General features: G+C 43.8%; 1 protein-coding gene across 1 annotated transcript in view; it reads left to right on the top strand.

Moving 5' to 3' along the window:
• NRBF2 (nuclear receptor binding factor 2) overlaps positions 1-13823 on the top strand; it is a 1206382-nt gene that overhangs the window by 738985 nt on the left and 453574 nt on the right. The window lies entirely within an intron of this gene.

Here is a 13823-nt window from a genome sequence, read left to right as displayed (position 1 = left end):
ATGGATCTAAATAGAATGCCAGGTCCCACGCTGGATATTTTCACCCCTTACCTCATTTAATACAACAAGCAAGGAGGTAGACAATATTGTCTACCTTTGCAAATGAGGAAACAGAGGCTTAGAGAAGTTAAAGAATTTGCCTGAGAATAAAGCTAAAAGTAGCTTTAAAATACTAGAGCTGGGATTGCAAGCTTGATGCAAAGTTTGGGCTCTCTTCATCCTTCACCAGGACCTTTCATTTTCCCTTTAAATATCTCTTATGTCTGCATTTCCCCTTCATTCCCATCACTAGCACTGTCCTCTAATGCCCCACCCAGTGGGGAAGTCTCCAATAGGTCCCTCTGCTTATAACAGCCAAGAGGGTAGCTGTAAACCAGGTTCAGTAACAGATGCTTCATGTGAGGGAACTGATGGACAGCTGTCTAATGCATAACCTCTGCCCTCAAAGGAATTTACAGTTCAGAGTCTAAAATAGCAAGGAAGTGGTGGGAGGAAGGTGAGAGAAAAGGGTGGGAGGGCGAGAGAGGGGAGGGAGGGGAATAAGGTGTGGGCCATGGAGGGAATCTGTCTGTCTCATGATTTGCCCTAGGAACCCTTCTGCTCAGCCCCAGCCTGCTTCCAGGCCCTCGTCCTCACCCCTCTTTGCTGTCCATATGGGTTCAACGTGAGTAACCGCAACTGTAGAGTGTGGCTGTCTTCTTCTGACACTGTCCTAAATACAAAACTGAGTAGCCAGAAGAATCACTTCTCAGGTAAACGTCTGTAAACAATGGTTATATTTCTTTTCAATATTACTGGTTAACATTGTGGAGCTATTACTGATGGGCCAGACTCTGTGCTAGGCACAGACTTTCTAGGGATTATTTCATTTAATCCTCATGGCAACCACCATGCATTTGCAGATAGGCAAGTCAGGCTCACAAAAATGTATGCAGAGTTTCAGGGTTATGATAGGTAGAGCCAAACCCATCTGCCCAACCCAAGGGCCCCTGAGCTCCAACCCTACATCAAACTGCCAATATAGTACACCTTTCAGAAAAAGATTCTTGTTGCAAAAGCACCATAGGCAGTGTGTGTGTAAGGTCATCGTAAAAGTGTAGATAAGCAAGAGATAAGTGTTATCCCACCACCCAGAAGTAACCACTGTCAACATGTTGGCTTCTCTGCTCCCAGGTGTTTCTGTGCCTGTACATACTATTCTTCTTGAATAAAAATAGAATTACACAGTGTATACAGTTTTGTAACTTTTGTTCATGAAACAATATACTGTGTAATGCATCTTTTTATCATGAGATAGTCTTCTATGATACAGGAGGTTTTGTAGGATTTCTTCATTCTTTTGAATGGATGCACCATAATTTATTTAACCAATTCTTTATTTTTGACATTTAGGAATCTAGTTTTGTTTCATCCTTTTAGTTTTTCACTCTTGTAAATAATTCTGTGGTGGACGTCTATGTGGTTGAAGCTGTCCAGTCAAGCTCCTCACACCCTCTCAGGCCCTCCTCCAAATCCTTTGCTATATTGCCACTGGCAGGCTCACGGCCTTGGAACATGGGACTTCCTTTGTCTGAGTCCAGTTACCAGCTAACTCATACTGTCTCTCGGGTCTCAGATGAAATGCAGCTTCCTCTAGGGAGTCCAGGCCTTTCCGCTGTTTGTGCTCCTAGACCCCACCTTGTTCCTTCATTGCATTTAACATAATTATGATGAATTAATTGGCCATGTAATTACGTATCTAATGAGGATGCTCCCTACTAGACTATTAGCTTCATGCGGGCAGTGTCTTTGACTCCATTTTTCACTATGCTATCCCCAGAGCACTTTGCAAGAGTTCCTAAAATCTTTTCCATAGGTTTTCAATTTACTTTGCCTAGATCCATCAGAGGAATCACTATATATGGCAGCTATAGCCTTATGAAATATATTTCTTAACTAATAAGGCTTGAGAGTCAAAATTTTTCCTTGATCCATGGGCTGCAGAATGGATGCTGTATTATCACAGATGAAAACAACATTCATCTCCTTGGACTTTTCCATTAGAGCTCTTGGGTGACCAGGTGCATTGTCAATGAACAGTAATATTTTGAAAAGAATCTTTATTTCTGAGCAGTAGGACTCAATAGTGGGCTTCAAATATTTAGTAAACCATGCTGTAAACAGATGTGCCATCATCCAGGTTTTGTTGTTCCATTTATAGAGCACAGGCAGAGTAGATTTAGTATAATTCTTAATAGCCCTAAAATTTTCAGAATGGTAAATAAGCTTTGCTTCAACTTAAAGTCACCAGCTATGTTAGCCCCTAACAAGAAAGTCAGCTTGTCCTTTGAAGCCTTGAAGCCAGGCATTGACTTCTCTGTAGCTATGACAGTCCTACTTGTCATCCACTTCCAATCTAAGGCTATTTTGTGTACATTGAAAATATGTTGGCAAGTGAAGCCACTTTTATTAATGATCTTACCTAGATCTTCTGGATAACTTCCTGCAGCTTCTATATCTGCACTTGTTGCTACACCTTGCATGTTTATGTTATGGAGATGGCTTCTTTCCTTAAAACCTCATGAACCAACCTCTGCTGACTTCTAACTCTTCTTCTGCAGTTTTCTTACCTCTCTCAGCCTTTGCAGAATTAAAGAGAGTTAGGACCTCACTCTGGATTAGGCTTTGGTTTAAGGAAATGTTGGCTGGTCTGATCTTCTATCCAGACCATTAAAACTTTGTCCATATCAGTGATAAGGATGTCTTGCTTTCTTATCACTCATGTGTTCACTAGAGAATAATTTTTAATTTTCTTCAAGAACTTTTCCTTTGCATTGGTGACCTGGCTAACTGGCACAAAAGGCCTAGCTTTTGGTTTATCTTGGTTTTCAACATGCCTTCCTCACTAAGCTTAATCATTTCTAGCTTTTGATTTCAAGTGAGAGACACATGACATTTCCTTTCACTTGAACACTTAGAGGCTACTATATGGCTAGTAATTAGCCAAATTTCAATATTTTTGTGTTTCAGGAAATAGGGAGGCCCAAAGAGAGAAAGATAGGTAGGAAAACTGCCAGTCGATGGAGCAGTCAGAACACACACCATATTTATCGATTAAGTTCACCATTTTATACGGGCAAGATTTGCAGTGGTCCAAAACAATTACGATAGTAACACAGTGACATAAAAGATCACTGATCACAGATCACCATAACATATAATAATAATGAAAAGTTTGAAGCGTTGTGAGAATTACCAAAATGTGACACAGAGACATGCAGTGAGCTCATGTTGTTGGAAAAAATGATGCCAGTAGGCTTGCTTATTGCAGGATTGCCACAAATCTCCAATTTGTTAAAAAACACAGTATCTGTAAAGCACAGTAAGACAAAGTGCAATGAAACAGGGTATGCCTGCATGTGAATCAGAGGTAGAAGATTCTTGGCCAGTTTCAGTGGCTCATGCCTATAATCCCAGCACTTTGGGAGGCCAAGGTGGGCAGATCACTTGAGGACAGGAGTTCCAGACCAGCCTGGCCAATGTAGTGAAACTTTGTCTCTACTAAAAATACAAAAATTAGCCAGGCATGGTGGCACACACCTGTAATCCCAGCTACTCGGGAGGGTGAGGTAGAATCACTCAAACCCAGAAGGTGGAGGTTGCAACGAGCCGAGATCGCACCACTGCACTCCAGCCTGGGCAACACAGCGAGACTGTCTCAAAAAAAACCAAAAAAACAAAAAAACAAAAAAGGCCGGGCGTGGTGGCGCAAGCCTGTAATCCCAGCACTTTGGGAGGCCGAGACGGGCGGATCACGAGGTCAGGAAATCGAGACTATCCTGGCTAACACGGTGAAACCCCGTCTCCACTAAAAAATACAAAAACCTAGCCGGGCGTGGTGGCGGGAGCCTGTAGTCCCAGCTACTCCGGAGGCTGAGGCAGGAGAATGGTGTGAACCTGGGAGGCGGAGCTTGCAGTGAGCTGAGATCTGGCCACTGCACTCCAGCCCGGGCAAGAGAGCGAGACTCCGTCTCAAAAACAAAAACAAAAACAAAAACAAAAAAACCCCTAAAGAACAAAAACAAACAAAAAATAAGAGATGAAGATTCTATTTCCAAGGTTGCCACAAACTTTGTGATCTTGGGCACAGAGAAGTTGTGAATTCTAAAGTCCCTTTAAATTCTAAATTCTGCAACTCTATGCATTGGGCAGTGGACAGAACGTGAACTTTGACATCAGAAAGATCTGTTTTCAAAAATGTGCCTCGTTGCTTTCTAGCTGATGGGTCTAATAGTTAAGCTTTCTGATTTTCATTTCCTCATCAATAAAATTAGGCTAATAATATCTTCCTTGCTGTATTAGTATGAGAATTAATGTTAACACGTTGGACAATCCTTGGCATCAATTAAGGACAGCACTGGTGGTTCTCATGCTGGCCTTGCTGGTGGCCCAGCAGCAACTTCCTTCCGTTGCCCATGTAAGCCTCTGTCTCAGTATAGGAAATCTACACACGCATTCACCACCAAGTAATGCCTCAGACACCCTCACACTCTTGAACTTTCCTATGACTATGATACATGCTTTTCAATCTATCTTAAGGTGACCTTCACTTGCATGGAAAGTCTGAAAATGTACAGTCAGAGTTGCGTAACTGTGAGGTTGGCCTATAAAGGAAGCAGCTTTTCTTTTCTTCCTTTAATTTTTTTTTTTCATTCACTTGAGGCATTCCCCTTGTGGGCGTGTGATCTCCCCGATGGCAGCAATAGCTCAGGCAGCCACAACCACAGCCCTCAGTCCGCTGCAAGTAAGAGTGCAGAGCACCTGGCCTCCTACAGCCTGGAGCTCCAGCAGTTCCATCTGGTGGCCGCCAGAGCAAAGGCTCAAGGACCTCTAGGCTTGCTCAAGGACCTGAACAAGGCACAGGGGCAGCTGTCACTCCCTGGAGCAAACTTACTCTGGGGAAACCTCTGGTCAAATTCCAACAGCTCAGAATTCCAGAGGTGCCAGGAGAGCCAAAGCGCTCACATGACCCTCCACTCATCAGCACACACACTTGTCTGTGATCCAGGTAGGAAAGTGAAATGTTTTCATCTGAGTGCACATCATGACACGGGAACCAGAAGACATTTCAGAAATATATATATATATACACACACACACACACACCACACACACACAACAAGAGCCACAGAAACAGGCTGTTTTTTGCCTGGTAGTCTTTAACTCTGGTCACACTTTAACATCACCAGGAGAGAAAAACAGGCAAAAAGACATGGTCAAATATTACAATAGCCAACCCTTACATCAAGTTCACCCTGTGCCAGGCACTGTCTAAGTACTTAGTCTGCAAAACCCCAAAGAGTAGCTAATGACGCTATCCTCATGTTACACATGAGGAATGGGAGTACTGAAGTGTTAAACAACTTGCTCAAGATCACATAGCTCATGAGTGGCAAAGATAGAGTTTGAATACACCTAACAGTCTGATTTCAGACACCAAGCTCTAAACCACTGTGTTTCACAAAAGAAAAGTTACAAAGAACCAAAAAACATATGAAAAGATGCTTAACCTCACCAGGGACCAAGAGAAGGTATGGCAAAAAAAAAAAAAAATACATGCTCAAATACTTGTAGAGTGTACATCGGCCCTTTTAGAAAGGTGATTCGTGAATGTCTAACAAATGTAAACTATGAATTCTCCCTGGCCCAGGATTCCACTTCCAGTAATCTATGCTGCTGGAATACTCAAAAGCTTTGTGTACAAGGATGCTCACAGATGGCAATATCTTTGCAAGGCCCTCTGGCCATCTCTGTATGTGACTCATGGTAAAGTACCTGGCACTTCTTAGGTACTCCAGAACTGCTTGCAAGAATATGCAACCAATAAATATTTATTTATCTAAATAATGATGTGTTGTCCAAGTACTTCAGTAATGCTACTAACAATTCAATAGTGAAAGTGTGACCACACCAAGCTTGGCAAAACTACAAGGAATCATAAAAAGGCTCTTCTCTTTCAGGCTCTGTTACGGAGGAAGATGGCCCCACTTGCTGCATTATCTGGGTCCACCACTGGGGGCCTGATGAGTGCAGCCAATGGATGATACCAGCAGATGAGAGGGTAGGAGTGAGAGCTGGCGTGTTTACGCCTCCTCCTACCCCTTCTATACCTCTGTTGCTCTACGCTGGGTCATGGTTTTAGCAGTGGCTGGAGTTACTTACAGCCCCAGATCTCTCTGGTTGGTCTCTGTCTCATGGCTTTGACTCACATTGGTTTTGGTGATGCTTCCTCTCCTTCAAGCTTAGAAGAGGGAATGGTTTCTCTCTGGCTGCCTCATTCCGTCTTCGTTGCTCCACTCACCTGCCCACATGTCTATTCAGAGCCCCTTACTAAACAGTCTCCGATTGAAGCCCTTGAGTGTGCCATCTTTATTTGCCAAGACTGTCAGTGATTTGGTCTCAGACTTTCATCCAGTGTACATTTGTGGAGGACCTTATGGGGGTTACCAGCATGAGGAAGTCAGTCCCTTCCACCTGTCAGCTCAGGGGAGCAGCTATAGCGGGGGTATTCCATGGGCCCGTGCAGGACCTTTTCCTTCAAATTCATGAGGGGCTTCGCTCTTTTCTAAGTGACAATGAATTAAGATGGCAACACTTGGTTAAGTAAGTTTTTGTTCAGGTGTCTGTCTCAGATAAATCTAAATCCAGTTAAAACCTCTCTATCTCTAGAAATACCTTAAGAACTTCATCTCATAGGGCAAGTGCAGTGAGTTCAAAGAGGCTAAGGGGAAGTGAAGTGGAAGCAACCCTGCTTCTCCTTGAGTGTCCCCACCTCAGGGAAGGATACTGCCAACCATCTGGTCTCAAACCTGGAGCCCCAGAATCTCTCACTCTACCTCTCTAAACCTCTCCCTGGTCTATCCCCTCCCATCCATCTTCATTTCTACTGCCTTGGTCCAGGCTCTTAACTTTTCTTGTTTGCAGTGGTCATAAGGAGTGGATTGTGTTCTCATCTCTGCATTCCAGTCTGGCACAGTGTCTGGCATAGAGTGGGCCCTCAGAAAAGGTTGGTTGCATGAATCAAAGCCTGTCACAGTAGCCTCCCACCTTCCTTCCTTCCCCAGTCTATTGCCCATCTGACATGGTGAGATCTTTCTAAATCAGAGATATAGTTACATCATTACTTAAAGTCCTTCAATGTTTCCACCATGGCTCTTAGCCAGCCAAGGCTTGCCAACCTTTGTCTATAAAGAAACAAATAGTAGAAATTTCAGGCTTTGTGGGCCCTACAGTTGCTTTCTGTTGCAACTACTCAACTCTGTTGTTATTGTGTGAAAGCAGCCATAGATGGTACCTAATCAATGAGCTCAGCTGTGTTCCAATAAAACTCGATTCACAAAAACAGGCAGCAGGCTGAACTGGCCCGAGGGCCACAGTTTGCTGCTCCTGCTCTAACAAGTACGTCCAAGCCGGTTGCTGTGGCATCACGACCTGGATTCAGCTGGCCTGAGTCCTGACACTCCTACTTCACACTTTACTCACCATCAATGCCACTTTTCTTCCAATCCTTCCCATATGCTGTGTATTTTCAGGTATCTGTGACTTTACATTTGCTGTTCTCTTTCTAGAATCCCTTCTCTCATCTATATGCCTGTGAAACATTTATCTTACAAAGTCCCTTGCTTTGAAGGCTTCCCGACTACTCCCCAACCCCTGCCCCCAGAGAGTAACCTCACCCTATTTTTGTTGCCTTAGACCTGTTTCCATTATTAGAGTTCCACCTAACTCAGTCTTGTCGTTACTTGTTGACATGTCTGTATCCAGTTATGGAAGGGATAGGCCTGTTACAGAGCTGCTTAGGAAATGTCTGCTGATTGAGTTGAAATCAAGGTGCCCAGTTCTTGACTGTTGCCCAAACATAACTATTTAGTGCCCCTTTTCACTCTCAGAAGCGACCCTATGGAAATGATAAATTATGCAGTTGCCCTACCTTTCTGCACTTTTGTATGGGTGGCTACCTGCTTAGCCTATAGGTGGGATCACAAGAGAAGGGTTCAGGATCTCCCTTCCCAGTGTTTACTCCCTTCCCTGTGTCAGTCAGCAGATAGGTGTCCCTGGCCTCCCCAGGCCCAGCACAGAACAGCTGCAGGCCAGGGCCGAGAGGTTGCCAATGCAGGTCCAGTTTTCTGTCTCCACTCAGCCCGAGGAGATAGAGTCAATCAAGACACTGAGCACAGTAAGACTTGCAAGGAGGGTACAATCCCATGGTGACCAGTCAACTCTGCCCTATTCTATGACTCCAGGATAACTCTAACTAAAGCCAGGGCAGGGGGGAGAAAGCAATGGGACTCCATGATCAGTGCAGGAAATCCTCCAAGCCCAGGCCCCAAGAGGGTCGGGCCACTTGTGGGGCCTTTATGCACAGAAAGGAAGTATCTTGTTAGAGTGACCATCCCTCTTCAAGAGTAATAGGAGTAGCTCCTGGAAAAGGCGCTCAGGAGAGAGAAAGAGAAACACCAAATGACTTTTTCCCCCTACGCCTCCTCCACTTGTTTGACAAGCAGCCTGGTTGCCCTAGCCCCTTTCCTGAACTTCCTCTCTCCACCCCCGTATTTCAGACACGTCCATCTCTGTTCCCTGGGCCCCTCACAGGAATATGAAATTGTCACCCGGAAGTGGGGCTGTGTAAGAAGCCCTCGCTTCTTTGAAAGCAGTTCCAAATCTGGGAGTGGTTCCCATAACTCTTGCAGCTCAGAAGTCAGAGCAAAAGGCAACTGAATGCATTTGCCAAAAATGTCTCTCTCTGCATGTGAATTCCAAGTGCTATCTTCACAAAACTGCCCTCCTGAAAGGTCAGTCTTATTATTTCCAAGAGAACTGAGCTCGTTCTGACCCCAAGGTTCTAACTCGCGACCTTTTTGTTTAATGCTCCTGTCTTTTTGTTTAATAAGTCTTTTGAGTAGCTTTTGAGTAAGTCCCACCCCAACTCCAGTTGCATTCAATTCTCCCAAATAGACATGCATCCAGAATTGTGTATAAGGCAATGCACTGCTTTAAAAAAAAAAATGCCAATAGACAAGAATTAAAGCTTAGGAAACAAAGGAATCACACTATAGCAGACATTCAGAAGGATTCTTCAGATGATGAGGACTCACTACAATTTCTTTACAAACTGAAAGTTCTCCTTCACAAATGAACACTTAAATTCAGGAGCACTTTCAGTTAAAGCAAAGGAGTTAAAGCAAAGACTTCAGGAGCCAGTATCAAATAAAGATCATCTCTCAAACTATAACAGGAGGAAAACAGGAATTAATTTATTCCAGACTTTTTAGAAACACCCTCCTCTTTGACTTACATTACATAGAACACAGGTATATGCTTGATATAAAACCAAAAAATAAAATAAAGCTCAACACCAAACCATTTGGTGGCAAAAAGTCATAAATTCTGAAACTTTAGCAAATTGGTGATTTATTTTCCACCATGCACAAAATGCTCCGTAAATTTAGAAGAGATGACCTCACCTGAACAAGGCATGCTTCCCACTTTCAGAGAGCTGTCCATCTGGAGGAGAGACAAGAGAAATAGATGAATAATTTACATAAAACCAAAAATGAGCTATGTGATCTTGGGCAATTTATATAACCTCATTAAGTCTTCTTTCTCATCTTTAAAATAAAAAATACGCGTCACAAGATCTCCGTGAGGATGAACTGAGATGATGCAGGTGAAGGGCGTAGTACAGTGGAGGGAAGAGCTAGGACATCATTCCATATTAGCTGTACTGCTCTTGGTGGCTCTTACCATCATCTGTATTTCCCTTACATTGCCATTATAGAAAGTGGAAAGAAGAGATTATTCTATTCAGTAAAATCAAGAAACAATGGATGGAGGAGGTAGAATCTGAGCTGGATCTTAGGGGATAGGTGGGATTTTGGGAGAGGAGATGGGGTTCAGGAGGGGCAGCCCATGATAAGGATGTGAGTCAGGTTCAGCATGAGGAACAGTGGAGCCTGGGTCCTTGAGGCCATGGACAGATTTGGCTGGCATGAAGGATATCTTTTTTTTTTTTTTGGAGACAGGGTCTTGTTCTGTTGCCCAGGCAGGAGTGCAGAGGCACAATCTTGGCTCACTGCAGCCTTAACCTCCCAGGCTCAAGCAATTCTCCCACCTCAGCTTCCCTAGTAGCTGGGACTACAGGCAGCCACCACCACACCTGGCTAATTTTTGTGTTTTTTTGTAGAGACAGGGTTTCACCATGTTGCCCAGGCTGGTCTTGAACTCCTGAACTCAAGCAATCCACCTGCCCTGACCTCCCAAAGTGCTGGGATTACAGGCATGAGCCACCGCACGTGGCTGGCATGAAGGATATCTAACAGGGAGAAAAAAAGAGGCAAGGCTGGAAACAGAGGCTGAGATAAAATTTTGAAAGAAGTTTAACCTTCCCAAATGAGGTATTTGAATGTTACCCTATTGGCAACAGGGAGCAGCCAAAGGTGTTTGAGGAGAGGAGTAATATGCTGTGAGTTATATTTCAGATACAATTCTTCTGGTAGCAGTGTACCAAAGGGACAGCAATAGAGAATCCAGGCAGGCTACTTGGCTATTTTAATGGCCTGGGTAAGAGAGAGTGAGGGCCTAAACAAGCCAGAAAGTCTATAGAAAACAAATAAAGGGGATAGATGGCCAAAACACTTTGAAGGAAGATCGGCTGACCTAATTCAAAGGAGAAAGAGAGAACTGACTCCTCTTTTGGTGATTTAAAGACCTTCAAACTTGGGTACAGATACCATTTTAAAAGTTAGAAAATGCAGGAAGAGGAACCAGTTCAGGGACAGGAGAAAAACCATCTGTTGCTATAGTGTGTGAGGTTAAGGCTTCCACTGGCAAGAAGGCCTTGGATAAAAATGAATTCTCTGTTTCCTCTTCTGTGAAATGGAGATATCTGAGTGTACTCCATAACTTATACAGTTAGAGTTATCGATTCCTAAGTATGAGCTTCTCAGGGGCTAGAGTCTCTTTACTCATGATTCATGGTTTGGGGAGTGGATATATGACTCACCCCTGTGTACTTATTTATATCCATTACTACTTACCCAGACAGCCTTGAAGAGACTTGCAAAGTCAAATATGGGCCCAATATTCCAATACCTGAAAAGAGAGATGGGTTTTGTCTGTTTTCTAAACATAGTTCCTTTGGCATATAAAATTCCAGCAGTAGTTATCGAAACCCTATAGTTTCTTGTCAAATTGGATGAAAATTATAGTACTGTATCAGTCAGGATACAGTCAGGAAAATAAAAAATACTGGGTATTCTAACCGATAAAATATAATATAGGGATTTTAGTCCTCCAATAGACATTGGAGGACTAAAAAAGCAAAATAAACACACTGAGCTAACACCAAGGTAGTAAGTTCAGGAAGTATCCACCCCAGGAGAACCAACAAGAAATTGGAGTTATCAGAACCTACAAGCTCAGTGGGGGGCCCCATGGAGCTGAGATGCCAGCGTCCGTGGAAGCACTGCCCAGCTCATGCTGCTCTCTGAGAGCCTGCATTAAAGTTGGCTCTGGAAGTGCCAGAAGAAGGTGAACTGGAACCCACTGCCACTGCTGGGGTGAAGGGCCATTACTTGCAGAAGAAGAGCAAGTCCTCTGTCCCCTCTCCCTGTCCCCCCTTGTAATAACCTAACCTGAAGCCAGCTAACGAAGAATAAATGTAGTTTGCAGGCCAGGCACGGTGGCTCACGCCTACAATCCCAACACTTTGGGAGGCCAAGGGGACAGATCACAAGGTCAGGAGTTCCAGACCAGCCTGGCCAACATAGTGAAACCTTGTCTCTACTAAAAATACAAAAAATTAGCCAGGCCTGGTGGCATATGCCTGTAGTCCCAGCTACATGGGAAGCTGAGGCAGGAGAATCGCTTGAACCCAGGAAGCAGAGTTTGCAGTGAGCCGAGATAACACCATTGCACTCCAGCCCAGGTGACAGTGTGAGACTCCGTCTCAAAGAAAAAAAAAAAAAAGAAATATAGTTTGCAAAGTCCCAGGATCACAACACAGCAAGGAAAGTAGAGAAGGGTGGATTTGGAGCTGGAAACCAATAACTTAGTAACTGATATGAGGAAATTTACATAGCACATGGACTTGAGAAATATCAGATTGCTATGTTATTCTCTGAACAAGCAACCACAAAATAAAAAACTGTTTCAGATAATGGAGTACAGACTAGAAATATTAAACTACTCTCCCATAAGCCTCAAAGAAAAAAATTAAATGGATACATTGTGGTGCAAAATTGCTTATGGTAATGTATAGGGATCAAGGTGGACATATCCTGACATGACCTACCCCCTCAGTGATTTATGCCCTCATCTAATTCCACCCCCTTGAATGTAGCGAAGACCTGAGAATTGCTTTTAACCAATAGGATATGGCAAAGATAATGGGATATTGCTCCCTTGATTATGTTATAAAATTCAGTCTTAGCCGGCTGGACTGAGAAAGAGTCTCCCACCAGCCTTGAAAAAGCAAACATCCATGCTGGGACTGGCCGGTGGCCTCTAGGACCTGAGAGTGGTTTCCAGCCAACTGCCAGTAAGAGGCAGGGGGCCTTGGTCATACAACCTCAGGGAAATGAATTCTTCCAATAGTTTGAATGAGCTCAGAAGCAGATCCTCCCTGAGAGCCTCCAGATAAGACCACAGCCGAGGCCAACAGCTGATGGCAGCCTCCTGAGTGAACCCTCAGCAGAAGGCCCAGCTAGCCTGTGCATAGACCCCTGACCCAATGAAACTGTGGGATAGTAAACCAACATAGGAATAATGTTTATTTCTCTATTTTCCATCTATAGTCAACATTGACCTCTTATTGAGCATCTACCACAGGCTAGATATTTCTAGTCTTCAAGAAGCCAGTTTAGTAGGAAAAACAAACAAGTAACCAGAGCATTCCAGCCTAGTGTGATATGTTCAGGATGTAGGTGAGTCCGGGGGACTGCAGGAGCCTGGAGGAGGGCAGCCTGGCCAGAGCAGGGGCCTGGGGCAGCCTTCAAAAGAGGAGGTCTTAGTTAAAGGAAGATTAACTAGTTAATTAGGGAAGGGGGCTTTAGGCACAGGTCCAGACAATTAGATTGTTCTTGATTGCTGATCATTTTTCTCCAACTTCATTATATGTAACAGAAATCAGAAAGAAAGAATTCAATACAAGTTCTTCCTTAAATTGTTTTTCTTCCATCAGATTTACACTCATATTACAGCATTCAATTGAAAATCCAAAATCCAGAAGAGCCTAAAAAAATGTGTGCTTGAGCTTAGATGTGTCTCCTGATAGAGATTAGATTGGTGATTGTTTGTCTTAATAAACGGTACTTCCTCTTGAAACTGTGCCCAAAACAACCTTAAAAAGTTCCGATTTCATGAAACGTGTCACTTCCTCTCCACTCACAGCCCCCATTTTCCTTCCTTCCCCTGGGTCTCACTTTTTTTTTTTTTAAATGTAACGCTTTCGTGTTTGTAATAATACCCGTCCTTGGCAGGCTGATGTGATATAACTCCCAGTTTTCTGGGGAGAGTTTTGTGATGCAGTGAGTTTTGATCTCAGCCAAGGTCACAGAGAGGGTCAGAATTCTACAACAGAGCCGAGATTTGACCCCTCACCCCAGAAGCCTCAGGAGGGGCCCCACAGTCGTTTTCTTGTCATCATCTGAACTTGGAATGGCCTCCCACCCACACCCAGCCTTCTCTGGTGCCTCCTTCCCTTCCCATCACTTCACAGAGCAGTTATTCAGGGTCTGCGTGTATGAGCAGCTCAGCCATGTTGCATGACCTACTACTTTTTTTCA

This window comes from Macaca thibetana, chromosome 9 (genome assembly GCF_024542745.1).
Source record: "Macaca thibetana thibetana isolate TM-01 chromosome 9, ASM2454274v1, whole genome shotgun sequence".
Lineage (NCBI taxonomy): Eukaryota > Metazoa > Chordata > Mammalia > Primates > Cercopithecidae > Macaca > Macaca thibetana.
The sequence above is the reverse complement of the archived record's forward strand: the minus strand, read 5'-3'. Positions and strand labels throughout refer to the sequence as shown.